The sequence below is a fragment of the Marmota flaviventris genome, chromosome 3, assembly GCF_047511675.1.
Source record: "Marmota flaviventris isolate mMarFla1 chromosome 3, mMarFla1.hap1, whole genome shotgun sequence".
In the NCBI taxonomy this organism is placed as follows: Eukaryota; Metazoa; Chordata; class Mammalia; order Rodentia; family Sciuridae; genus Marmota; species Marmota flaviventris.
The window spans coordinates 170,607,880-170,635,378 of NC_092500.1; the positions used below are offsets into that span (position 1 = coordinate 170,607,880).

At 35.1% G+C, this 27,499-nt stretch overlaps 1 protein-coding gene and 1 non-coding gene across 3 annotated transcripts in view; one reads left to right on the plus strand and one right to left on the minus strand.

Annotated features, from left to right (window-relative positions):
* Fzd3 (frizzled class receptor 3) overlaps positions 1 to 27,499 on the plus strand; it is an 84,169-nt gene that overhangs the window by 32,801 nt on the left and 23,869 nt on the right. The window lies entirely within an intron of this gene.
* Trnas-cga (transfer RNA serine (anticodon CGA)) lies at positions 16,266 to 16,338 on the minus strand. Its single transcript has one exon. It is a non-coding gene; the product is annotated as a tRNA-Ser (tRNA).

Below are 27,499 nucleotides of genomic sequence, written 5' to 3' on the forward strand. Positions count from 1 at the left end.
CCATCACTACCATCCATCGCCAGGAGCCTTTTCATCTTCCCAAATGGATACTAATCGTTGAACAATAATTCTCCATTTCTCCTTCCCACAACCCCTGGCAACCACTATTCTACTGTCTGTCTCTAGGAATTTGACTACTCTAGGGACCTCAAATAAGTGGAATTATGTAATACTTATCCTACTTTATGCTTTTTAAATATTCAAATATTACTATATTACTAATTTTCATTCAAAATTTTATTTTAGGGAAATATTTTTAGACTTTTGAATTAAGAACCAGTGATACTAAGTTCCCATTTTGAAGTTATGGCCATAATAATTGAATGAGATTTGCTATTATTAAACATGCCTAAATGTTCAGCTCCAGGCAATCATTGATCTGCTTCTGTCTCTACAAATTAGTCTTTTCTAGGAATTTCATATATGTTGAATCATTATAATATATATTCCTTTGTATTGGTTTCTTTCCCTTGGTACAGTGTTTTTGAGGTTCATCTATGTGATAGCATGTATCAGTATTCCATTCCTTTTTATTGTTGAATAATATTCCACTGTATGGATATACCACATTTTGTGTATCTATTGACAAGATGATGGACATTTGGATCACTGTAGCTTTTTAGTTATCATGAATAATGTTAATATGAATGTTCACTACAAATATTTATGTGAACATGTGTTTTTGTTTCTTTTAGATAGATATTTAGGAGTAAAATCATTAGGCTGCTTCATAAACTTATTTTTAACTTAAAAAAAAATGCCTAAAAAACACATAGAGGGGTCTGGAGTTGTGGCTCAGTGATAGAGCACTTGCCTGGCATGTATGAGGCACTGGGTTTGATTCTCAGCACCACATGTAAATAAATGAATAAAATAAAGATCTATCAACAACTAAAAAAATATTTAAAAAAAAACACATAGAGGATCTGATGATAATTCCTAATGAGAACATTTTTAAATTATTAAGTAATGATGGAGTCAAACCTTGGGAGACTTAGAGGAAATAATATTTGAATTATATTTTATTAAAAATAGGAAAGTTGTTTTATAGTCATTTTATATTATAGAAGCTTTCAAATATCTGAAAATTCAATCTGTGAAAGTGGTTAATCGCATTGTTTCAAAATATCAACTGGGTTTAATGCAAATTACATATATATGTTTATAATTGTAAGAAAAATTGGCTGGTTATGAAGCATTTTAATATCTATAAGATGAATGTTCTTACCCAAGACCGAATTTCACTACCTAAATTTAAAAATACTTCATGCTAATTGTTTTTGACAAAAAATGCTAATTTTTTAAAATTTTGGATACTGGGGATTGAATTCAGGGGCACTTGACCTCCGAGCCACATCCCCACCCCTATTTTGTATTTCATTTAGAGACAGAGTCTCACTGAGTTGCTCAGCACCTCGCTTTTTTTTGCTGAGGCTGGCATTGAACTTGTGATCCTCCTGCCATAGCAGCTGGGATTACAGGCATGCACTACCGTGCCTGGCTAAAAATGTAATTTTTTAATATGTATTAAGTGATACTTGAAAAAGTACTATTTAGTGCCTAAATTCAGAATCAGTTATGTAATACATCCCAAATAGACTAATGTTTATTTCACAATTTAAAAATAGTGAAGTTTATTCTTAGAATTTTTTTTAATCATACGTATTTTTAAATGTTAGTAATTTTCCAGATATTTGGTGGTTTTCCTCTTTAATTTAATAATTCCTTCTATTTATTTAGTTCCTACTAAGAGACTCAAAGCATTTTATGAGTTAAAATTCTCAAAGGTTATGGGTATTTCTATACTAGTTTTTGAGTGTAGTATAACATATTGGTTAAAAACTGGGCTTGAGGGCTGGAGTTGGAGCTCAGTAGTAGAACACTTGTCTGGCACTAGACCCAGAACCCTGCCCCCCTGCCCCCCATACAAAAAATGATATGAAAAACTGGACTTTAAAGTGAGACAGGCTGGGTTTTTATCCCTACTTTACCATTTCTTCATGTAAAATGCAGGAAATAATGTTAACGTAATATCTACCTCATGAGTGGCTATGAAGATTAAGATACATTTAAACCTCTTACCAGAGTGCCTTGCTCAAAGCAAAATTTCAATATTAACTTCTGTTGTTACAAGTACATAATTCTTGAGGGTTGAGTATCAGAATCATCTTTTTGTTCTTAATTTTAAATGTTGATTTTCAAAAGCATACATTTCATTTCCTAAGGACACTTCCATTTTTCATCTTTCAGCCGTATAATCCAATGCAATATGTCCCAAGGAATTTTCACACTAGAACTTCTGTTTTAACAAAAGAAATATGTCACCATAGTATAAGCAACTTAGTTAAGTCTATCAAATTCACATTAGGGCCATTTGTAGATTTCTAAAGTTTAAAAAAATATATTTTCATAGAAAAACAAACATCATTTTATTCTTCCAGCTACACAAGACAACCCATCTGTTGTCTTCTCTTGATTCAGAAAAATACAAAAATAGCAGAATAACATTAAATCTAATTCATTATGATTTTAGCTTCATTTTCTGATAAGAATGTTTCCCTTACTAGGCAGTTTCAAAAGGAGTTAGCATTATTTATGAAAGGACCATATGAGAAATGGGTATGTTTTTTGCTTCCATCACTAAAGGCAGTGAATAAGTCTTTTTTAAAAAATATAAATATTAGTATTACTAATTACTAATAATTAGTAATTAAACCTATTACTAATACTAATAGGTTTTTTGGGGGGGCGGGACTAGTCATTTACTAGTGGTAAATATCCTGCCAAATTAATTTCTGCTCAAAATTCTTTAGTTTCATATAGTATAGAGAAAGGAGAATTCCCTGAAAAAAAAATACTCATTAAATTCTTGTTTTATAGGAAAATACTATAGAATGTTACCTTATAGAAGTGTAGAATATCATAGACATTTATACTATAAATACATAGACTAAGCAGTATACTATATACTATAGACTGTTACTATAAAAGGTAGAAAATTACTGTCAAATGACACTTTCGGATAAATAATGAAACATAGAAGTTGCTATTCTGGCCTCTGATAAACACAATATCCTAAGCTGTGAATATAGTTTATATATCAAAAGAAAAAATGTGAGCAAATATTTAATTTTAGTTAATGACATATATGCTGAAGTGCTTATGAGGAAGTATACTAATATCTGAGAATTTAGTTTGAAGTCCATCAAAAATTAAGGTGTATTAATGAATGGATGGAGCAATGGATCTATGGATAGATATGTGATAAGGAAAATGTAGTAAGATGCTGATGCAGTCTAGGTGATGAGATTATGGGTATTCATTGTAAAAGTCTTTCAGCTTTGCCTTTTGTTTGAAAATTTTCATAATAAAATGTTTTGGAAGAAAAAAACATTAGGGCTGGGGCTGTAGCTCGTTGATAGAGCGCCCGCCTCGCACCTGTGAGGCCCTGGGTTCGATCCTCAGTACACATAAAAATAAATAAAGCATTGTGTCCAACTACAATTAAAAAATATTAAAAAGAAAAAAAACACCAAGTGAAAACACCTTAAAGAATACAGTATTGTGTACAATGAATCAAAATGCATTCTGCTGTCACATATACATAATTAAATAAATAAATAAAAATACTGTATTGAGGAGCTGGGGTTGTGGCTCAGTAGTAGAGTGCTTGCCTAGCATGTGTGAGGCACTGTGTTCAATTCTCAGCACCACGTATAAACAAATGAACACAATAAAGGCCCATAAACATCTAAAAAAATTCTTTTAAAGAATACAGTATTGATCATACTGTACAGCTAAAAATACAAAGTTGTTTGGTAAGTATACAAAGATTAATTTAGAACAGCATATTATGAAAATTCTTCATAGTTAAGTTAAAATATTTCTCTGTATATAATTGAGCAGGAAAAACTTATCTCAGGTCCTAAAGTTTAAAAGTAATCAGATAGTTACTTTAACAATTTTTCAGACAAGTATCTTATCATCTTTATCCTAAAATAAAATAGAGCATTTCATCCCAGAAGATAACTATGGAAGAAGTAAAAATAAATGATGTCTTAAAAATACCACCAAATACAGCACTTTGCATGCAAATACATGCAAATACACATTCTTGTGTGAACATTACAGTTATATTTTGCATGCCTGAGGGAAAGAGAATGGTGGCTGCTGTTCTGAAGCCCCACTGCTTGTTGCTTGTATGCTGTTCATTTGAAAGGATCTGTGTAGAGGGCTTTGCCTTGCCCCTTTTAATATGAGAAGGCCAATTGACTTGCTTTAGAAATTTTTATCCCTCTTCTGGTCTTGGCCCTAACTGATGCTTATCACTTGTACTGTAATTGGAGATAGTGAAGATCTTAAAATGATAAGCCTTCCCTTTAAGGCTTAAAGCAGGAATCTTCATAAGCAACCTTCTCTTTGCCTCCTTTCTCCCAGGTTCCTCTTAATTAGAGCAGTCCTTTCAGTGGAAGGGATACACATCAAGGGGAAAAAAGGAGAATTATTCATTTTCTCCTAATTCTTTTCATTTTATTCCTTCCTCCCTCAAAATGTACATCTGTTGGCATAGTGGCTTGTTCTCTGAGAATTCAGTTTTGTTGACCTAGATCAGAGCACCTTCTTCCTAGAGGTAGAGCTAACAGGTGAGATTTGAGCTCCTACAAAGATCAGAGTACCATAAACAGTTACCAAATATATTCAGAATAATTGGCTTTCTGATTCACTGGCTTGCTAGGTTAGAATATACTTCCCAGGCCCTCTAGAATATAAACTTATGGGAAATACTTGTTGGATGCTTGGATTGGGTGGCTGTTTTCTGGAATGTGTGCTTGCTTCTTTCTACCAATAGAGTTTACATATTAATAGTGAATTGACTGTTTATTTTAAAACCATTTTGACAGTTCTACATGTCACCAAAATATAAAATCGAACTAAATATTAGAGAAACCAATGAAATATAGGATGAAAAAGAAAGCAGTATTTCATGAAAACTTAGTTAATTACTTTGGAAAGTCTTGATAAAGGCAAATTGTTTAGGACAAAAGGTTGTTGAAGTTGGTATAAGATAAACTGTCAGAGATTAGGTCGAAAAGATTGTAAAAATCTAGAATTTTGCACTTAAGTTCCTTATTATTATTATTTTCTTTCCTCACTGTAACAGAAACTTGAAATCATGAATGATGAATAATCCCATGGCACGTAAGAAGAAACTGGAATATAAGTAGCAAATGCTATTCTTCGGTTATTAGAGGTCTCTCAAAGGAGTTAGTTAAGTCCTTGGTTGACAGTGTCTGGCCCTCTTGGTACAAGTGGAACCTTGAGGAGGTGGGACCCAGTGGAAGGAAGTTAGGTCACTGGAGGTATTCCCCTGAAGGCAATGTTGGGACCCTGGCCCCTCTTTTTCTCTAGGGTAAACATGTTCCCTCCACTATGTATTCCCACCATGATGTACTATGCTACCACAGGCCCAAAGCAACAGGACCAAGTGACCATGAAATGAAACCATGAGCCAGAATAAGCCTTTCCTTCGTATAAGTGATTGACTCAGGCATTTTGTAACAGTAACTGGAAGCTAACTAACGGAAATACATGTTTGGATGTAAATGCTATTAAGAAAAGGCTTATTAGGGCTGGGGTTGTGGCTCAGGGGTAAAGCGCTTGCCTAACATGTGAGGCACTGTGTTTGATTCTCAGCACCATATATAAATAAGTAAAATAAAGGTCCATTGACAAATATTAAAGGCTTAGCCAGGCATGGTGGTACACACCTCTAATCCCAGCGACTTGGGAGGCTGAGGCAGGAAGATCTCAAGTTTGAGGCCAGCCTCAGCCACTTAGCAAGGCCCTTAACAAGATCTGGTCTCAAAATAAAAAAAAAAAAAAAGTGAGGGGACTAGGGATGTAGCTCAGTGGTAGACTAAGTGCCCCTGGGTTCAATCCCTAGTACGAAAAAAGAAAAAAGCTTTAGACTTGTCAGGTAACTATATTAAATTAAAATCGTGGGGCTGGGGATGTGGCTCAAGCGGTAGCGCGCTCACCTGGCATGCGTGCGGCCCGGGTTCGATCCTCAGCACCACAAACAAACAAAGATGTTGTGTCCGCCGATAACTAAAAAATAAATATTAAAATTCTCTCTCTCTCTCTCTCTCTTTCTCTCTCTCTCTCCCTCCCTCTCCTCCCTCTCTCTTTAAAAAAAAATCGTGTACTAAGTTTATGTCAACTATGAAATCTTTAATTTTTTTATTTATATATGACAGAATGTATTACAATTCTTATTACCAAATATAGAGCATAATTTTTCATATCTCTGGTTGTATACAAAGTATATTCACACCAATTCTTGTCTTCATACCTGTACTTTGGATAATAATGATCATCACATTCCACCATCACTTCTAACCCTGTGCCCCCTTCTTTCCTCTCCAACCCCTCTTCTTCCCTATCTAGAGTTCGTCTATCCCTCCCATGCTCCCTCTCCCTACCCCACTATGAATTAGCTTCCTTATATCAGAGAAAACATTTGATTTTTTGGGATTGGCTAACTTCACTTCTCATTATCTTCTCTAACTCCATCCATTTACCTGCAGATGCCATCATTTTATTAATCAGCAATAGCTGATTAATATTCCATTGTATATATATGCCAATTTTTCTATCCATTCATTTATTGAAAGGCATCTAGGTTGGTTCCATAGTTCAGCTACTGTGAATTGTGCTGTAAACATTGATGTGGCTGTGTCCCTGTAGTAGGCTGTTTTTAAGTCCTTTGGGTATAGACCAGGGAGAGGGACAGCTGGGTCAAATGGTAGTTCCAGAACTTCCTTGCTGAGCCTAGATCACTAGGGTCAGAGACTAAAGTGTTTTCAGGTGATTTTTCCTCCTGCCAGTCAGCGGAAGCAAACTCCTTCTATAGGATTCCCACTGATTCTCCAACCAAATATCTCACAATATAATTCCATTATGAAAACAAGACTCTCTTGAGAGTGTAACTACAACAGGCTTAGATCAGAACTCCAGATAACAAAATTGGCAAATGCTGAATAATGATAAATGCATTCTTTTTAGAAATAATAGGCGGGCTTTGAACTCACAGTCCTCATGCCTCAGCCTCCTGAGCTGCTGGGATTATAGGTATGTACTCCTGTGCCTGGCAATAACAGATTTGTTTGTTTTTTTTTTTAAATGATATTTCTTTTTTAAAAATATATTTTTAGTTGTAGATGGATACAATACCTTTACTTCGTTCATTTATGTTTATGTGATTGATGCTGAGGATTGAACCTAGTGCCTCACATGTGGTAGGCAAGGCTCTGTCACTGAGCTACAACCCCAGCCCTAAAAAATTAGATTTCCAGAAATAACTTTTGAAGTAGAAACTCCATTGCTGGAATATAATACAGGCCTGCTGTGGTGGCACACACCTGAAATCCCAGTGGCTAGGGAGGCTGAGACAAGAGGACTGCAAGTTCAAGACTAGCCTCAGCAACTTAGATCCTAAGCAACTTAATGAAACCCTGTCTCAAAATATTTAAAATGGCTGGGGATATGCCTCAGTGGTAAAGCACCCCTAGCTTAAATTTCCAGTACCAAAATAGAAAAAAAAAAATACAAAACAGCAGTTATGGACAAAGATGAAGAGAAATCTAGTGAACTAGATGAAAAGAAATTTAGTGAACTGGTTTACAAAGGTGAAAAAAGGGCAAGAAAAATATGGAAGTGATGTTAAGAGACATGGAATATAAAGTGAGAAGGCCTAATAGGAATTCAGTCAGAGGGAGGGGGACACAAAGTGTAAGGGAGACAATATTTAAAGAGAAAAAATGGCTGCACATTTTCCAAAATTGCTGAACATGTGAATCTGTCGGTAAAGGAGGTAGTATATTTTCCTACTACAACAAATACACATAAATCTACGTTTTGGTGAATCTGCAAAACACCAAAGGCAAAAATATTGAAAGAAGTCTCTAAAAGAGGACATCTAAAATAGACAAACAGAATAACCACTGACTCCCAGCAACAATGAAAACCAAAAGGTGGTATTACACTATCTTTAAAATGTTAAAAAAAAAAAACAAAAAACTTTTCAATTAGAGTTTTGTACTTTATAAAACTATTGTGGCAGACATGGAGATGCACTGCCAGATGGTCCCCAAAGATTTGCCACTCAGGTACAGGAAATTTTGTCAGTAGACACCCTTCAGCTGCAGAGAGTTTCCTTATCTGAGATGTTGGCCTTGGGGCAGCCCTAACCTACCTCTCTTCTTTTAAAAAGGCATTTTAAATGTATCTGATGCACAGATATATATGTATATTCAATATGCTGAATGCTAGTGGATCTACTGCCTACTTAATAAATAATACTAACAAAACTCCTTGGATAGATACCCTTTATCACGTCCCCTGTTTAAAGTATTATTATCTAGAATTTGGTGTTTTTTGTATATTTACTTAACATTTATTCACATACATCTTCATAAATAACATTATTAAAGTTATTTTTTAAACTTTATAGTGTTAAATCTGTGCATTTTATGCAGCTTGCCTTCGCCCCTCATGTTTATGGGATCTGTCTGTGGTGATGCGTGTTTGTTGCTTTCCTTGCTGTTCAGCATTCTGTTGCGTGAATGTATCACACCCATTTGTTTATTCTGTTCCTAATGAATATGTAGGTGGGTTTTTTTTTATATATTACCTATTATAAATAATGCTGTTCTGAATATTCTTACACATCCATGTGAATTTCTCTGAAGTTTTTACCTAAAACTGGAATTTCGTGAGTTATAAGATATGTGAGGCCAGATGCAGTGGCACATGCCTGTAATCAAAGTGGCTCAGGAGGCTGAGGCACAAGGATTTTGAGTTCAAAGCCAGCATCAGCAAAAGTAAGGTGGTAAGCAACTCACTGAGACCCTGTTTCTAAATAAAATATAAAATAGGGCTGGGAATGTGCTTCAGTGTTTGAGTGTCCCTGAGTTCAATCCCTGGTACCCAAATTTTAGCTGTATGTTGCTAATTGCTTTCCAGAGTGGTTGTACCAGTTTAGAATCCTATATAAAAGTACAAAAAGTTTTTATTGTTCCATATTGTTACCAAAAAATTAATAATTAATTTTTCCAGTCTTATTGGCAATCATCATTTTGCTACTTTAGTTTGTATTTCCTTGATGACTGGTGAGTCAATTCTTTTCTTACGTTTATTAGCTATTCAGATTTCTTCTGAGAATTGTTTGTTTATTCATACACATAAATATATATGTTCTATGTTATAATTCTCAGTTTTATTCATTATAGATTATCATGTAATTGAGCTTTTCATGTTTCACTGGTATCCACTGATAAACAGAAATTTACATTTTAATTTATATATTATTTATTATTCATCTTTTTCTTTAATTATTTAAATAGTATCTTATTTAAGAAATCTGTACCCTGAGGATATGAAAACATTCTCCTGTATTTTCTTCTAGCAGTTTTAAAAATTTTGCCTTTTAGGTTTAGGTTTTTAAAATTTATTTTTATATTTGGTATGAGGATAGATGCCATTTTAAAAATATGTAGCTATCAAGTTAGCACCACTTACTGACTAGTCCATCTTTCCACCACTTCTAATGCTACCTCCACCATCAATCAAGTTTCCACATGTGAAACTCATTTTGATATTGTCTTCCATGGTCTACTTCTCTATCTCTGTGCTGCACTCTCTTAAGTACTATCACATTACAATAGGCCTTTATATCTGATAGAACAAGTAGGTGATTTTCCAAAGCATAATGAAAGTAAAGGCTCATGGCTGCATTCCAGGTACTGTGGAGACTGAGGCAGGAAGATTTTAAGTTCAAGGCCAACCTGGGCAATCTAGCAAAACCCTGTATCAAAGTAAAAAGGCCTGGGGATGTAGCTCAGTGGTAGAGTTCTTGCCTAGCATGCACAAGGTTCAATCCTAATGACCATGCAAAAAAATAAAAAAATGTAATATGATTAAAAATGCATAAAAATTGGAATGAAAAGGCTCTATTCAAGAATTGTTGCTTACCCATTGTATGACAGACTCTGCGTGAGGAGCCTAATCAATAGTTCATTTTTATCTGGGTTTTAGATGACCACAGGCTTGATATAAGTCAACATTTTGTAATGAATTTATTTTAAAAATAAAAGTAAATCTAATGCAATCTGTGTCTCCATTAGTAAAGTATAGATTCCACTTGATAAAGAAAGAAACTAAGAATTTGGGCCAACCTGATTCAAAGCCAAGGTCTCAAAAGCAAAATTTGAACTTAGGCCACCAAATAATCATAAATATGCCTTAGGCTTTTTTTTTCTCCTTTTGCATGAGTAATTTTTTTCTGTTTAATTAAAAATAATTTAATCCCCAGGGTCTTTGGTGGCTTATGGATCTAAATAGGAAAAAGTAAATGTGGATCAATGTTTTTCATATGATGGTTGAACAAAATCATATTGCAGTTATATATATTTTTTTTTATTGTTGGTTGTTCAAAACATTACATAGTTCTTGATATATCATATTTCACACTTTGATTCAAGTGGGTTATGAACTCCCATTTTTACCCCGTATACAAATTGCAGAATCACATCAGTTACACATCCATTGATTTACATATTGCCATACTAGTGTCTGTTGTATTCTGCTGCCTTTCCTATCCTCTACTATCCCCCCTCCCCTCCCCTCCCCTCTTCTCTGTCTACCCCCTCTACTGTCATTCATTTCTCCCCCTTGTATTATTTTCCCCTTTCCCCTCACTTCCTCTTGTATGAAATTTTGTATAACCCTGAGGGTCTCCTTCCATTTCCATGCAATTTCCCTTCTCTCTCCCTTTCCCTCCCACCTCTCATCCCAGTTTAATGTTAATCTTCTTCTCATGCTCTTCGTCCCTACTCTGTTCTTAGTTACTCTCCTTATATCAAAGAAGACATTTGGCATTTGTTTTTTAGGGATTGGTTAGCTTCACTTAGCATAATCTGCTCTAATGCCATCCATTTCCCTGCAAATTCTATGATTTTGTCATTTTTTAATGCAGAGTAATACTCCATTGTGTATAAATGCCACATTTTTTTTTATCCATTCGTCTATTGAAGGGCATCTAGGTTGGTTCCACAGTCTTGCTATTGTGAATTGTGCTGCTATGAACATCGATGTAGCAGTGTCCCTGTAGCATGCTCTTTTTAGGTCTTTAGGGAATAGACCGAGAAGGGGAATAGCTGGGTCAAATGGTGGTTCCATTCCCAGCTTTCCAAGAAATCTCCATACTGCTTTCCAAATTGGCTGCACCAATTTGCAGTCCCACCAGCAATGTACAAGTGTACCCTTTTCCCCACATCCTCGCCAGCACTTGTTGTTGTTTGACTTCATAATGGCTGCCAATCTTACTGGAGTGAGATGGTATCTTAGGGTGGTTTTGATTTGCATTTCTCTGACTGCTAGAGATGGTGAGCATTTTTTCATGTACTTGTTGATTGATTGTATGTCCTCCTCTGAGAAGTGTCTGTTCAGGTCCTTGGCCCATTTGTTGATTGGGTTATTTGTTATCTTATTGTCTAATTTTTTGAGTTCTTTCTATACTCTGGATATTAGGGCTCTATCTGAAGTGTGAGGAGTAAAGATTTGTTCCCAGGATGTAGGCTCCCTATTTACCTCTCTTATTGTTTCTTTTGCTGAGAAAAAACTTTTTAGTTTGAGTAAGTCCCATTTGTTGATTCTAGTTATTAACTTTTGTGCTATGGGTGTCCTATTGAGGAATTTGGAGCCCAACCCCACAGTATGTAGATCGTAGCCAACTTTTTCTTCTATCAGACGCCGTGTCTGCAGTTATATTAATATCAGTGGTGTTAGTGAAGATCGATAGTTCAGAAGGTATTGATTATAGTCTGTTTATAGCTAGCTGAGCTGTTGTGGTAGGAGGACAGTAATTGAGGTGGAGCTTATGATAGACATTGAGGTCTCTCCTTTGCTGGAAATTCTCCTTCATTTCCCAGGTGGTAGGCCAAAGAAATAAGTAAAGTGAGTTTTCTCAGTTACTAAGATTATATTTTGTGATATCAGGAGGAATATTGGGTTTTCAGGGATATGTATAAAAGAAAAATATTTTTAATGTTTCTCATTTGTCTATTTTTAATATACAAGGAACTGATTTATTTTGTGAATATTTTGAAATCTGTAGTTCATTATAAAATAAAAACTGAATATTGTATTTCTTTTCCTTTATTCAAGTATTTTTAAGTGAGCTTTGTCCTTCTAGCTAGTATTTATCCTATTTTACATACCACTATCTCAGTATTTTTGTGTTCTCTGTGTGATTTATAACCAGATAATATAATATATTCTCCCCTTTCTTGATTTACAAGGAGTTTGAACCCAGGGACACTCCACCACTGAGCTACATTCCCAGTCCTTTTTAGTTTTTGAGACAGGGTCTCACACCAAGCTGCTAAGACTGGCCTTGAATTTACAATCTTCCTGCCTCACCCTCCTGAGTATTTGGGATGTGTGTGTGGTGGGTGTCACACCAGAGCCTCTCACATGCTAGATAAGCACTCAAACTCCTTTATAGCAATGGCGTGGCTGTTTTCTTCATCCCTCGGTGTGTTGGCCCTCTCATGCTGACAGTGTGTTTACAGCATGTGCACAGCCCATGTTGCTTGAGTTGCCTTCTCACTGTGTCCCTACCATTGGCAGCTGCTGACATGTCTTCCCTGGAATTTTGGCTTTAACTAGATCCTTATAATACCAAATATTCCATGCTACATCCCTGTTCTTCAGTTTCTATGTATGAAAGTTTGTTGTTGCTTTTGTTCTTTCTGATTTTGCTTTTAATGCTCCTTCCCTATAACTTAAGCATTACTCTTATGTGAGCAATGATAATTTACAAAAGACAGTACTTTGTAGCTTAAGACCCTAAAGAATAGAAGTTGGGGCTGGGGTTGTAGCTCAGCAGTAGAGCTCTTGCTTAGCACATGCGAGGCCCTGAGTTTGATCCTCAGCACCACATAAAAGTAAATAAATAAAATAAAGGTATTGTATCCAACTACAAAAAAAAAAAGAAGTTGGAAAATAGAATTTTTCACCTAGCCATGTGCATCCCATCCTCTTCCCACCTTCCATTATCCCATTCCCCCTTTTGGATAATCTTTTTTTTTTTTCTTTCAGTTTTTGGTGGACACAACATCTTTCTTTTATTTTTATGTGGTGCTGAGGATCTAACCCAGCGCCCTGTGCATGCCAGGCGAGCACGTTACCGCTTGAGCCACATCCCTAGCCCTTGGATAATCTTATACAGTCCCATGTTTTAGACTGTATAATGCAGTCTTGTTTCTGAGCTCTAGATCTGTCTACATCATATTTCCATTTAAAAGTCTACAAGGCATTTGAAACTAATTTGTCTAAAATGTAATTCTTGATTTTTCTCCTTAAACCTGCTGCCTGCATCCCATCCCAGTTTTTCCCCATTCAGTAAATAGTATTATTCACTAGTTCAGACTCAAAATATTGAGCCATCTTTGACTCCTCTTTTCTTCTCGTACCTCATATCCAGTCCATATCCTGCTTTCCACCTCCACATCTTCCTTAATCCAATTCATTCAGTAATTCCACAATGGCCTTCTGATTCATCTTGCTTCTAATCTTGTTCTTTTACAGTTTATTTTCAACATGGTAGCCAAAATGACCTTTTTAAAATATAAGTGAGATCATGTTGCCTCTTTGTACAGAACCCTGCATTGACTTAATCTTAGAATGAAATCCATATTTTTTACTATTGCCTGCAGAGCCATATCTTTTAACCCCTGCCTGCTCTTTGACCTAATCTCATAATGTGCTCAATTTCTACTATACTGGCCACCTTATTTTTTTTCAAAGACAACAGATTTGCTCCCTCAGGATTATTAACATTACTGTTTCTTCTGCTTGGAATATTCATACTCCAGAATATACTGTAAATTCCTGCTTAATATCATGTTGGTGGAGAGACCTTTACTGACTACTTTATTAGTTGTTGGTGGCCCCTTATTTATTTTTATGTGGTGCTGAGAATCAAACCTAGTGCCTCACACATGCTAGGCAGGCGCTCTACCACTGAGCCACAACCCCAGCCCCTCATGCTTTAGTTCTTACTGCTACCTGGAATGCTAAGTTTTCTTTACTTCCTTGAATATTGACAACAAAGCACCCTCAACTCCCCCTAGAGTGTAGTTCAAGGGTAGGAAATTTTCTGGCTCATCTACTGCTCTATCTCTTGTCCAGGACATAGTAGCACTCTGTATTTAAGTGACTGAATTAATTAGCTGTGTGACCTTGAGCAAATCAGTTCACATCCCTAGACTTTGATTCTACATCTACAAGCCAAAGGGCTTATACCAAATCTCTAAGAAGAGATTCAGATTGCAGATGGTTCGTCAGCTCAAAGTCATAAAGTTATTTGACCCAGGTCACATTGCTAAAACCACTGCTCTTTTCACATCCATAATACTTCTTTCTAGTTCTGTAACCACCCCATGAGATCTTCCTCTGTACTTCTTTGTTAGTAATTCTATTAGTTTCAATTTTTAAGTTCTGGCCATCTTCCTATTCTTTATATTATTTATGTAAGTCAACTCTACATTTACAAATAACTTCTTCAATCGATGCTTATTTGACTATTTATTAAATACACATAAATGGGATTGAAACATGCTTATCAATTGTCTGCTTTCTTCCCCCTTGCTGTACTTTATAAGGATTTTCTCCTTTTTTTTTTTTTTGTGAGCGGAAGGATGTATACAACCATGGTTAATGTACATATTAACTAGTATGATAGACTTTAAATCATGGAAAAGGAAAATAATGAAATTAGATATAACAACTGGTCTCCATTCTCCTAGAAAGTTTGTCCAGATTAAATAGACTAGGAGAAGCCTTGGAATATACTTGTTCCAATTCCTTGTCTATCAGCTTAGAAGCAACAGTCCTCTTACTTCAGGATCTTCTCAGGACCTTCTCTGTACTAATGTATAATCTCTTCTTGTGGGGAATCATAGTATCTGTATTAAATTTTACCTTGGACTCTTATTATGAATAACCTGCTAATATCTTTTGGGACAGTAGAGTGTCATGGAACATATTTTTGAGGTATTAAGCATAGTTCCAAGTACCTTGCCCATTTCAACCCTTTTTTTTTCTTTCCACTTTTTTTTTTTTTGTGCAGTATAGTTGTACATAATGATGGGATTTGTTGTTACATATTCATACATGCACACAATATAACCATATAATTTGGCCAGTATCACTCCCCAGTACTTTTCCCCTCCCTTCTCAACCCATTTTTTATACTACATTGATTTTTTCCTTCTTAATAATATGTGAAAATCTTTATTTAAGAAATACCAACCTGGGGCTATAGCTCATTTGGTAGAGCACTTACATAGTGTACATGAGGCCCTGGGTTTGATCCCCAGTACCACCAAAAGAAGTAGTAATAATATGTCATATCAGAGAATACATATTGGAGAATGCAAACAGGAGTGTGTGTTTGTGTTTGTGTGTGTGTGTGTGTGTGTGTGTGTATGTATGTAAGTAATACAGACAAAAGTCCTAGGTATTGATTATTTCTAAACTCATCATTATGTTGTCTATCAAGTTGATCATTGATCTGTTTCAGTAGCTTGCTTTAAATATTTATGATATTCTCTCTGTACTAAAGCTTAAATATTAATATAATTGTTGATAGTTTCTTAGAGCAATTAATTTGTAGTATATATAGTGATATATATCATAAGCCAAACTTACATTGTATTTTGTAAACCTTTGGCATTCGATTAATAGATTAAAAGTTGTCTTGATTAAATGTTTTGTCAATTTTGATTACATGTACATAATCCTTTTCACAGAGCCAGGCATGTTGGTATATACCTGTAATCCCAGTGATTTAGGCTGAGGCAGGAGGATCTCAAGTTTGGGGGTCAGCCTTAGCAATTTAGTGAGATCCTAAGCAACTTAGCAAGACCCTGTCTCAAAATAAAAAGTGCTGTAAATGTAGTTTAATGGTAAAGCACCCCTAAGTCCAAAAAAAAATGCAAGCCAGGCATGGTGGGAGCCAACTATTTTGGAGCTCAGGAAGGAGGATTGTGAGTTCAAGGTAAGACTAGGCAACATGGTGAGAACATTTATTAATAAAAATATGAATGATCTTAATTTTTTTAAAAATCGTAAACATGTTCAAAGAGAAAAAGCCTCCCATATAGACATAACCATGATTTTCTTTTTTTTTTTTTTTTTGGTGGTGATGCTGGGGATTGAACCCAGGGCCTTGTGCATTCGAGGCAAGCACTCTACCAACTGAGCTATATCCCCAGCTCCACGATTTACATTTTACTATATATTTTTTTAAACATTTTGATCCCTTTGGTAGCTGTTCTTCAAAGACAGGCACCCCCAGACTCCAGCCATAAATCATACCTCTTGTTCTTATGTAGTCCCTTTCTTTGAGTTGGGCTGGTCCTGTGACTTGCTTTTGATTAGTAGTATGCCACAGAAGTGATTTGCATGACCCTGAGACTCATAAGAAGCCGTGAAGCTTTTACCAAGTTCTATAATGCTCAATTCTGAGAGAAGTTAGCCTCCAGTAAGAATTCAGACTACTGTGAGATCACAGAGATGTGGAAGCCCAAGCCATCCATGAATATGTGGAAAGGCTGCTTAAAGATAGGGAAGTAGAGAGCAAGAGGTTGAGAGATCACCTAGATCACCTTAGACAGCTCTTACCTTCTCCAACCATCCTAGCTGAGATGCCAGGTATTTGAGTGCAGAAACATTTTGTATGTATATCTGCTCCATCTTCCATTCAGATGATTCCAGCCCTAGGCATCATCTGACTGTAATTACATGTGAGAGCCCAAGTGGGAATCACCCAACTGAGCCCAGTCAAATCACAGAACTGTGAGAGAGAAGAGATTCTTATTTTAAGCCACTAAGTTTTGGAGTGGTTTCTCACACATCAGTGGAGAACAATGCATAGTGATGTGTAATAAAGCACACCAAGAGTCATATTTAATATATGCACAAATAGTGTAATATGATAGATATTATATGTAATTGCATAAAACCATAATTATAGTGGGCACATTAGTCTTATACCTAGTTGTGTGCTGGAGCTAGTTCCTGCAGACTTTTATTTTTTTTAGAGCATTATAGTTATACACAGTAGTTAGGTTTATCCTGACAAAAATCATACATGAATGAAATTCAATTTTGGCTTCCAATTCTCCCCCAAGCCTCACCCCATTCTCCTTCCTCTACTCTAATGATCTTCCTTTTGCTCATCCATTTATTTTTGATTGGTTCTTCCTACTTAAAGGTGAAATTCTGTGATATATTTATATATGCACATAACATGATTTTTAAATTCTTCATTTCTCCCCTTTCCCATCCCTCTTGTCTCCCTTTTGATCTTTCTTCTACACTACTAATCTTTCCTATATCTTTATGATATCTTGTCCCCGCCCCCTTTCCTTTCTTAACATTCAACCTTTGAATTTCTGAGTCTGACTTATTTCACTTAGCATGATGTTCTCCGTTTCCATCCATTTATCAGAAATGCTATGATTTCATTCTACTTTAAGGCTGAGTAAGACTACATTGTGTATTTTACCACAATTTCTTAATCTATTCATCTGTTGATGGGTATTTGGGTTGACTTCATAATTTAGCTATTGTGAATTGTGCTTATGTAAACATTGAAACATTAAAACTCTCTCTTCATGCTCTCTCTTCATTGGCTGTAATCTCTATAGCATGCTGATTTTATTTCTTTTGACTAAATAAAAAGGAATGGGATAGTTGGGTGATATGGTGTTTCCATTCCTAGTTTTTTGAAGAATCTCCATACTGCTTTCCAAAGTGATTGTACTAGTCTGCAGTCCCACCAACAATGTACATGTACCTTTTCCTCACAACCTCACTAGCATTATTATTGTTTATGTTTTTGATAACGGCCATCTTGACTAGAGTGAGATGAGATCTTAGTCTAGTTTTGATTTGCATTTCACTGATTGCTGGAGACATTGAACACTTTTCATGTATTTGTTGGCCATTTGTGTTTCTTCTTTTGAGAAATTTCTGTGAAGTTATATTGTCCCTTTATTGATTGGATTATTTGGTTTGTCTGTTTTGTGTGTGGGGGGTGGGGGGGTAAGTTTTTTGAGTTCTTTATATATTCTGGCTATTAATCCTCTGTCAGAGGAGTAATTGGCAGAGTTTCTCCCATCCTGTAGGCTCTCTCTTCATGCTCTTAATCATTTTCTTTTCTGTGCAGAAGTTTCTAAATTTGATGGCACCACTTATTGATTCTTGGTTTTATTTCTTGTGCTTTAGGGGTCTTGTTAAGGAAGTCAGTGTGTCATCACCAATATGATGGAGTGTTGACCCTATTTTCTTCTAGCAGTTGCAAGGTTTCTGGTCTTAATTCCTAAGTCTTTGATCCATTTGGATTTGACTTTAGTGCAGTGAGAGATAGGGAACTAGTTTCATTTTTCTACATATAGATATGCAGTTTTCCCAGCACCATTTGTTAAAAGGGCTATCTTTTCTCCAAAATATATTTTTAGCACCTTTGTCAAGTATCAGATGGCTGCAAGTATGTGGTTTTGCTTCTTTGTCTTCTGTTCGGTTCCATTGGTCTTCATATCTGTTTGGGTGCCAATCATTCAGACTGTTAAGAGGCAACAGATTGAGTGTGGTGACACACACCTATAATTACACCAACTAGGGAAGCTGAGGCAGGAAGATTGCAAGTTTCAGGCCAGCCTGGCCAATTTATCAGGACCCTATCTCAAACTTAAAAACAAAAAGGTCTGGAGGCTTAGCTCAATGGTAGAATGCTTGCCCACCATGCACAGGGTCCTGTGGTTGATTTCTAGCACCTCCCACACACATACACACATATACACACAAAAAACAACAACAATTACCATGTAAATTTAACTATGAACCTGAGCTCTTTATGTTTTTTTTTTTTTTTGTAAAACTATATATATGTCTATATATTTTCTCTGTTTATTCATGCTATGGACTCTAATTGAAGAGGTTTTTATAACAAAATCAGTGCTTTTATCTGCCATGTGATTTGCAATAATTTTATGCCACCATTTTTTATTGTCTTTGACCATATTATGAGAATTATGGCAGTTCAGGAATGTGGGGGTTTATGTAGTCACACTTCTTTCTTTTCTTTTTTTATTTGTTCTATTTAGTTATATATGACATCAGAATGCATTTCAATTCATTGTACACAAATGGAGCACAACAGTTCAATTCTCTGGTTGTACACAATTACATGTACCTAGGGTCATGATATCCATCTCATTTCACCATCTTTCTTTACTTTGATGTTTTCTACTGTTGTATCATTATTAAAAAGTATCCCCCACACCAAGAATATAAAAGCTTTTATCTGGAACTTGATGGTTCTTTCCCTCCCTCTCTCTATTTCTCTTGCAGGACTGGGGATGGAACCCAGGGCCAGGGCCTCACACATGGTAGGCATGTGCTCCTCCACTGAGCTCTACCTCCAACTTTATTTCTTTTGAGACAAAGTCTCACCAGTGCCCACACTGGCCTCAAATTTATAGTCCTCCTGCTTTAGCCTTCTAAGTAGCTGGTATTACAGATGTGTGCCACCATTCCTACTATGTGAATTTTTTTAACATTTGAATTTTTAATCATTAGCAACTTATCTTGGTATGAATTATGATATAGCTTAAGCTCTATTTCTAGATGTCCATCTAGAATCCATTTATTTATGTTTTACACAATACCTTTATTGTTTATTAATTTTTATGTGGTGCTGAGGATCGAACCCAGTGCCTCACACATGCTAGGCAGGCACTCTACCACTGAGCCACAACCCCAGCCCTAGAATCCATTTATTGAATGAATAGTTTTTTTCTGAGTGGTTTGAAATACCATTTATTTTAAATACAAATACTGTGCCCCAGTATTACACAATTTTATTTATTATAGCTTAAATCTCTTTTTCAGGATTTTCCTGATTATTCTTATTTGTTTTTTCCATGTAAACTTTAGAATTGTCTAACTCCCAGATAACTTTATTGGTATTTTCATTGGAATTTTGAAAGTGTATTAAATTTTAATTACTAAGCTGGACACGGTGGTACATGTGTAATCCCAGAAGCTCAGAAGGCTGAGGCGAAGGCTTGCAAATTCAAAGCCGCCCTCAGCAACTTAGTGAGGCCCTAATGGGCAACTTAACTGTCTCAAAATTTTAAAAAAATTTTAAATAAAGGGCTGGGGGTAAGTGCTGCTGGGTTCAATTCCTAGTACCCTGTCCCCCCACACACATACTTTTTTAAAATTACTAAATCAAGGAAAATTCAATACTTTCATAATAGTGATTCTTTTTAGCCAATTTTGAGCCATTTTAAGGGAAGTGTGTTTTAAAGAGTTCAAATTCCTCATTTTTCGTATTAAATTTATTCCTAGGCTTTTGTTGTTTTGTTTTTGTTTCTTTTCTCACTAGGTTGAACTCATTTGCTAGGTCTACTATGACAAGATATCACAGACTTAGTGATTTCAACAACAGATATTTATTTTCTCATAGTCTCACAGTTTGTCCATTGTAGTCTAGGGCTATTAAAATAAGGTTAATTAAGAACGGAGACCTAGGCTGGAGTTGTGTTTCAGTGGTAGAGCACTTACCTAGCATGCATGAGGCACTGGGCTCAATCCTCAGCACCACATAAAAATAAAATAAAGTTATTATGCCCCATAAAACTAAAAAATATATAAAACAACAACAAAAAAAAAAGAATGGTGACCTGGCATAGTGGCTCATACCTCTAATCCTAGCTCCCCTGAAGGCTGAGGCAGGAACATCAAAGTTCAAGACCAGCCTGGGCAACTTAGCCAGGTCCTTCCTCAAAATAAAAAGTAAAATAAGGGTTTGGGATGTGGCTCAGAGTTACAGCACCCCTAAGTTCAATCCCTACACTACAAAAATAAATAAATAAATAAAATGGAAAAAGAAGAAGAAGAAAAAGAGTGGTGGCAATAGATAGTAATATTTCTGATCTTAGTGAGAATATTTCTAGTGGCTTCTGGTGTTCCTATTAATCATGATTGTGATTTTTGAATTAAGATAGAGGTATTTTGTCTCTTTAAGGATTTTCTCATTATCCATTTGTATTTTTGTATAATTTTTTAAAAATCAAGAATGGATAACTTTATCAACACCTTTTCTTTTTTTTTTTTTTAATTTATTTCTTTTTTTTCTTTTTTTTTTTTTTTTAGTTATTGGCGGGCACAACATCTTTGTTTGTATGTGGTGCTGAGGATCGAACCCGGGTCGCACGCATGCCAGGCGAGCGCGCCACCGCTTGAGCCACATCCCCAGCCCCTCAACACCTTTTCAGTACCCGTGAAGATTATCATGTTTTCTCTTTGGTCTAATAATATATTGAATTTATAAGTAAATTTACTAACATTGAACTATCCCTGTTTTCCTACATTGTTCTGAACTTTAGTTTGTTATTGAATCTATTTGCACAAAAATTCATTAGTGAGATACACATTTTTTATTTTTTATGTGGTTGGTTAAGTCTCACTTTATGCGTGCTTTAAAGAATATGAATGGTATTCTTCTTTTTCTGTGTTTTAGGACAATTTGGAATTATATTTTCTTTAAGGTTCATTAGTACTTTCCTGTGACATTGTCAAGTCTAGGGCTTTTTTGAAGGAGGTAACTTTTTTTCTTTTTTTTTAAAGTGGTGCTGTGAATGTTGCAAGGGGTTCTACCATAAGTAGCCCAGGAGGTGGCTCTTCGATGACTTTATTTCTTCTATAATTTATCTGTTTACCATCTCATCTAATTTTGTTCAATTATATTTTCCTACCATTTGTTTTCATTAACTTTCGAGTTTGTTTACATAGAATTGAACAAGGTAATTCCATAAGGCCTTTATTTTTGCTGGATTTGTAACTGTCTCCTCATCATGTGTATGTGTGTACATACTTTTTTTCTACACTTTATTGTTTTGATCAGACTAGAGAATGGTCTGTTTACTTATTTTTAGGTAATACTATTGGATTTACAGATTAGTGCTTCTTCTTTTTTTGTTTTATAATTACTTTCTTTATCTTTACTAATCCTTCATTTTCTTTTCCGTCATTTTGCTTTATTGATTGATAATGCAGTTAATTTTCCTAGTTAGTCACTTGTCTATTAATTCAATTTATGGTTTCTTATTCCATAGAAGTATTAAATTTTTAGTAGTCAAAGCTCTTTCCTTTTATAACTTTTTATTTTCATATTACATTTTTTAAAACAGCCTTTTTAACCATCATCCCATTATAAATTTTCTATATTTTTTCATGCTTTTATTACTTATTTCTCTCTAGATTTTTTTTTACTATGTGAAGTGGCATCCAGATTATTTTTTTCCGAGTGGATTGGATTGCCAGCCTTTCTGATATCATGTATTAAACAATTTATCTTTTCCCCATATTTGAAATACCACTTTTTACTCTGTACTTTTCAAGTTCTGTGAAAAATCCTAGTGATCTTCTGGGATTGTATTAATTGTATATAATTAATTTGGGAGATAATTGAATTGACATTTTTAAAACATTGAGTCTTCACGTAGATGTGGTATATTTATTTTATTTATTTCTCCATATCAGTTTTTCTATGTGCCTTTTAGTTTTATTATTTTATTTTTATTTATTTGGGGGGGGTTGGGGGGGTACTAGGGATTGAACTCAGGGGCACTCAACCACTGAGGCACACTCCCAGCCCTATTTTGTATTTTATTTAGAGACAGGGTCTCACTGAATTGCTTAGCACCTCGAAGCTGCTGAGGCCGACTTTGAACTCGTGTTCCTCCTGCCCCAGCCTCCAGAGCCACTGGGATTACACCATGCCCAGCTTCTTTTACTTTCTTGTTAGGTTTATTCCTAGGGTTTTATGGTTTTTGTTGTTTCTTTTTTAAAATATTTATTTACTTTTTAGTTGTAGTTGGATACAATGCCTTTGCTTATTTATTTTTATGTGGTGCTGAGGATCAAACCCAGGGCCTCACACATGCTATGCAAGTGCTCTACGGCTGAGCCACAGTCCCAGCCCCAAGTTTTTGTTGTTTCTATAAAGGAAATTTGTTTTCATTATTATGTTTCTTACCTGGTTTTTGATGGTATATAAGAAAACATCTAATTTTTTTATATTAACCTTCTCCAACTTACTTATTGAATGCTTTGATTATTTCTATTAGTTTTTTAGTTGCTTCTCTTAGATTTTTCTGGCTAGTCCTTTTTCTCTTCATTCCCAATACTTCACTACTTCCTTAGTTTTATTTCTGGCATGATATCATACCTTATTGAATGGCTACAGTTAGCTATTCTTTTTATTATTATTATTTAGTTGTAGTTGGACACAATACCTTTATTTATATGTGATGCTGAGGATTGAACCTAGGGCCTCGCATGTGCTAGGTGAGTGCTCTACCGCTGAGCCACAACCCCAGCCCCAGTTAGCTATTCTTTATAGCTCTGCACAATAAACTAGGCAGAACAATTAGAGATACTTGAATATTGACAAAGCAGCCTTGTAATTTATCAGTACTGCTATATTAATTGCATTCATAGTACAAAACTTAGTTGAAAGTAAATTCATTTGTTAGATAAGAGCAGGACTGGATGACTTCTGAGTGAGTACTTGATAGCATTGATTGAATTGAGAGAAAAGAGATTAGTGACTAAGAGGGCCATAGGTGAGAAAAGGGTAGAAGAAAGACAGCAGGAATAGGAGGCCAAAAAGAAAACGTAATGTCTTATTGAGATGAAATCATGGTAGAATATAAAATGGTCATTGATAACTGATGCTACACAGGAGTGTTAGAATAAGTGTACCAACACAAAGCCATTGTATTTGTTACCAAGTAGTCTGTGATCTGCTTTAGTCTTTCATATACTTGTTAATTGTAGTTCTTAACTATTTTGTGGCTTCTTTAATTTGTATTTTTTTCTATTAGTGTGGTGGGAGTACTTATCAAAACTTACTTCTATGAAAATCAGTAGTATTCTTTGAGTAGTAGAATTGACTGGATAATTTTATGTGAAACCTGAAAGAATTATACCTTAATTTCAGGTCATGATTGTGATTTAAGTTCTATGTTTTGAACCAATCCAACTATACTCTGTGCCAATAATAGATAAAAACATAATAAGAAAAAAAATTTAATGTAATCCAGAAGACAACATAAACTAATTTGTATAATAGAAATGCAAATTCACAACTAGAAATGAAAACATGGGCCTACCGGATTTGAGGTCTAGAAATGGCTGGAGGTAATTAGGAGTTCAATTTCAATGTGGTATTGGGAAGTTAAAATGTCACAGAAGTCAGGAGTCCATAGCTAGGCTCAATAGTTAAAAGTAGGAATTTCAAGTTGGGCTGCCCTGCTCCTATAAGGAGGGTTGTATAGGAAATTCCCTGAGGTTGGGCTGGGTTGTGACTCAGTGGTAGAGTGCTTACCTAGCATGTGTGAGGCAATGGGTTCAATCCTCAGCACCACATAAAAATAATAAAATAAAGGTATTGTGTTCATCTACAATGAAAAATATTTTTAAAAAAAGTTCCCTGAGGCCATGGCTTATATAAAAAATACTTATCTAGAGTCATAGAAGGGCCTAAAAACTGAACAATACTTGAGCCATTCTGCAGTGGCTTACTGCCAGAACCTGTAGTAGTTCTGATATATGGAGCTTCCATTCACCTACAGGACACCTAGTTTTCAACTAGGGCCCAGCTGGGCAATGGTAAAGGCAAACAGAAAGATGTGAGACAGGACGAGATAAATGGAAAGGGATGAAAAAGACAGAACCCTCTATGGGTCTGTAAACTAGGCCAGACACTTGCCTGTAATCCCAGCTTCTTGGGAGGCTGAGACAGCAGGATAGCAAGTTCCAGGCCAGCCTCAGCTGCAGCGAGGGCCTGAACAACTTAGTGAGACCCTGTCGCAAAAAATAAAATGGGCTGGGGATGTAGCTCAGTGGTTAAGCACCCCTGAGTTTAACCCCTGATTAAAAAAATAATAAAAAAAAAAATCTGCAAACTAAAATTCCAAAGCATTATTTTAAAAAGAAAAAAGCTAAACCTAGAAGACATTCAACAAAGTCAACAGTCAGAAAATTCATTCACTCTCAGATGAAATAGACTGATTTTATTAAAAACTTAAAAAATAATAAGTATGGGGGCTGGAGTTGTGGCTCAATGGTGGAACAATTGCCTCGAAAGTGTGAGGCACTGGGTTTGATCCTAGCACCACATAAAAACAAAGGCATTGGGTCTATACACAACTAAAAACAAAACAAAACAATATGTTAAAAAATAATAAGTATGTTTAAGATTCGTCAAAAGATAAACCATTTTAAAAGAAGAAATTATGTTGAATAAGACATGAAGTCAGAATAGACAGCTAAGTATAAAAACTGACTACTCATCTTAAGAATAAAATATGAACTTATGGAAATTGAATCATAGAATAAAAACTAAATTAGACATGGTTGAAGAAGGAGTTACTGAAGTAGGAAATTGTTCTGAAAAGTTTACCCAGTATGCAGAATACAGAGAGACAGAAAATACTCAAAAATATGTAATTATGCAGCTAGGAAACATTAAAAATAGAATAAGACACCTGAGAGTATAGTTCCAGAAGAGGTTCTAAGAACAACTAAGAAACAGTAATCAAAGAGCTAATGACTAAGAGTTTTCTAGAACTGAAAACTTACGTCCTCAGATTAAGAGCACAATCTAAATACTGAACAGGAAAAGCAAAAGTCAACTATAAAGAGAAACATTTAGTGCAACTATAAAACAAAAGATAAAAGAAAAACTTAAAGGCTACCAGAGAGGAAAAAAAATAGATTTCCAGAAGGGTATGGATTAGACTCTTTTCAACAATAATAGGAGTTTACAGCCAATGAACTTTAAAAATACTGAGATGATAACTTCACTTCATTAAACCACCATTCAAGTTTAAGGGGAAAAATATTAACAGCAAAATAAAGATATTTTCAGACAAAGACTTTAAATTATCTTTTATATGCCCTATTTGAAAGGGCATCTAAAAGGGCATCTTTTTAGGAAGAAGGAAGGGGAACCCAAAGGTAGGAGTAGGTATACTTTTTGGCAAAGTTAATTAGCAATGATAATCAAAATAATTATTTTTGTCAAAATCACTCTGAAATACCTGGAAAATAATGAAGAAATAAGTAATTGAAGAAACACTGTCATATGAAAAAAAAAAAAAAAAGAAGATGGAGATGCTGAATAATTTTAACTTTATTTTCCCTAATAAAACCACATATTAGGAGCTGGGGTTGTGGCTCAGTGGTAGAGTGCTTGCCTGGCATGTGTGAGGCACTGGGTTCGATTCTCAGCACTGCATATAAATAAATGAACAAAATAAAGGCCCATTTAAAAAAAAAATCTCTTTAAAAAATAAAAATTTAAAAACACACATATTAATATATTAAATATATTGAATACCTACTGTGTTTTAGGCACTGTTCCGGAGTCTGGGAGTAAAAGAGTTTTTAGAGGAGGTAAAGTACAGACTGCTTTTAAAAAGGCACAATTAACCCAAACAGATTTAAAGAAATACATGGTTAAATGGGGGCAGGGATCCTTGAAAACGTGTAAAAATAGGGAAGAAAAGAAACTGTGGCAATATTAATGTTAGAAAAAAATGTAGTTTAAGGTGAAGAGCATTAATGAAGCAAAATGAGTAGCTGGAGCAATCTGTTATGAAATTGAAAGTGAAAATTAACAGGATTAATTGACAAGTTCACAGTCTTGTGAAAGATTAAATAGAATTGACAAGTTCACAGTCTTGTGAGAGATTATAGAGTATCTATTAAAACTGGTAGGGACTGGGGGTGTAGCTCTTTGGTAGAGCCCTGGTCTAGCATGCACTGGGCTATGGATTTGATTCCCAGCACTGCAAAAAATAAAACTGATAGGTAAACAGAAAATTCATCAATATAGAAGACTTGAACAAGACAACTAATAAATTTAATCTAATACAAATAGAAAAAATTTTAACCAACCACAGAGATTCTGCAGTAATTTAGAGCACACAAGAAATATTTACAAAAATTTTGTGCTAAATGACAGAAATTCTCCAAAATTTAAGGTAACCAGAATCATACATAACATAATCTCTAACCACAGTAATTAAACAAGCAACAAAATGAAACAGTATATATAAAAAAAACTCATTTGACTAGAAACTAGAACATGTACTTCTAACAACTTAATATGTTGAAGAGGAAGTATGAAAACAGCCTGTGTAGTACACATGAAGTAGGGAGAAGGAAGGGTATATTAAAGATAGGAACAGAATTAATAAATAAGAGGGGGTGATACTTTATTAATTGCAAGATAGACCAAGGAAAAAGTCGGTATTATTTGAATCCATTTCTGTTCATGGTTTATTTTCTA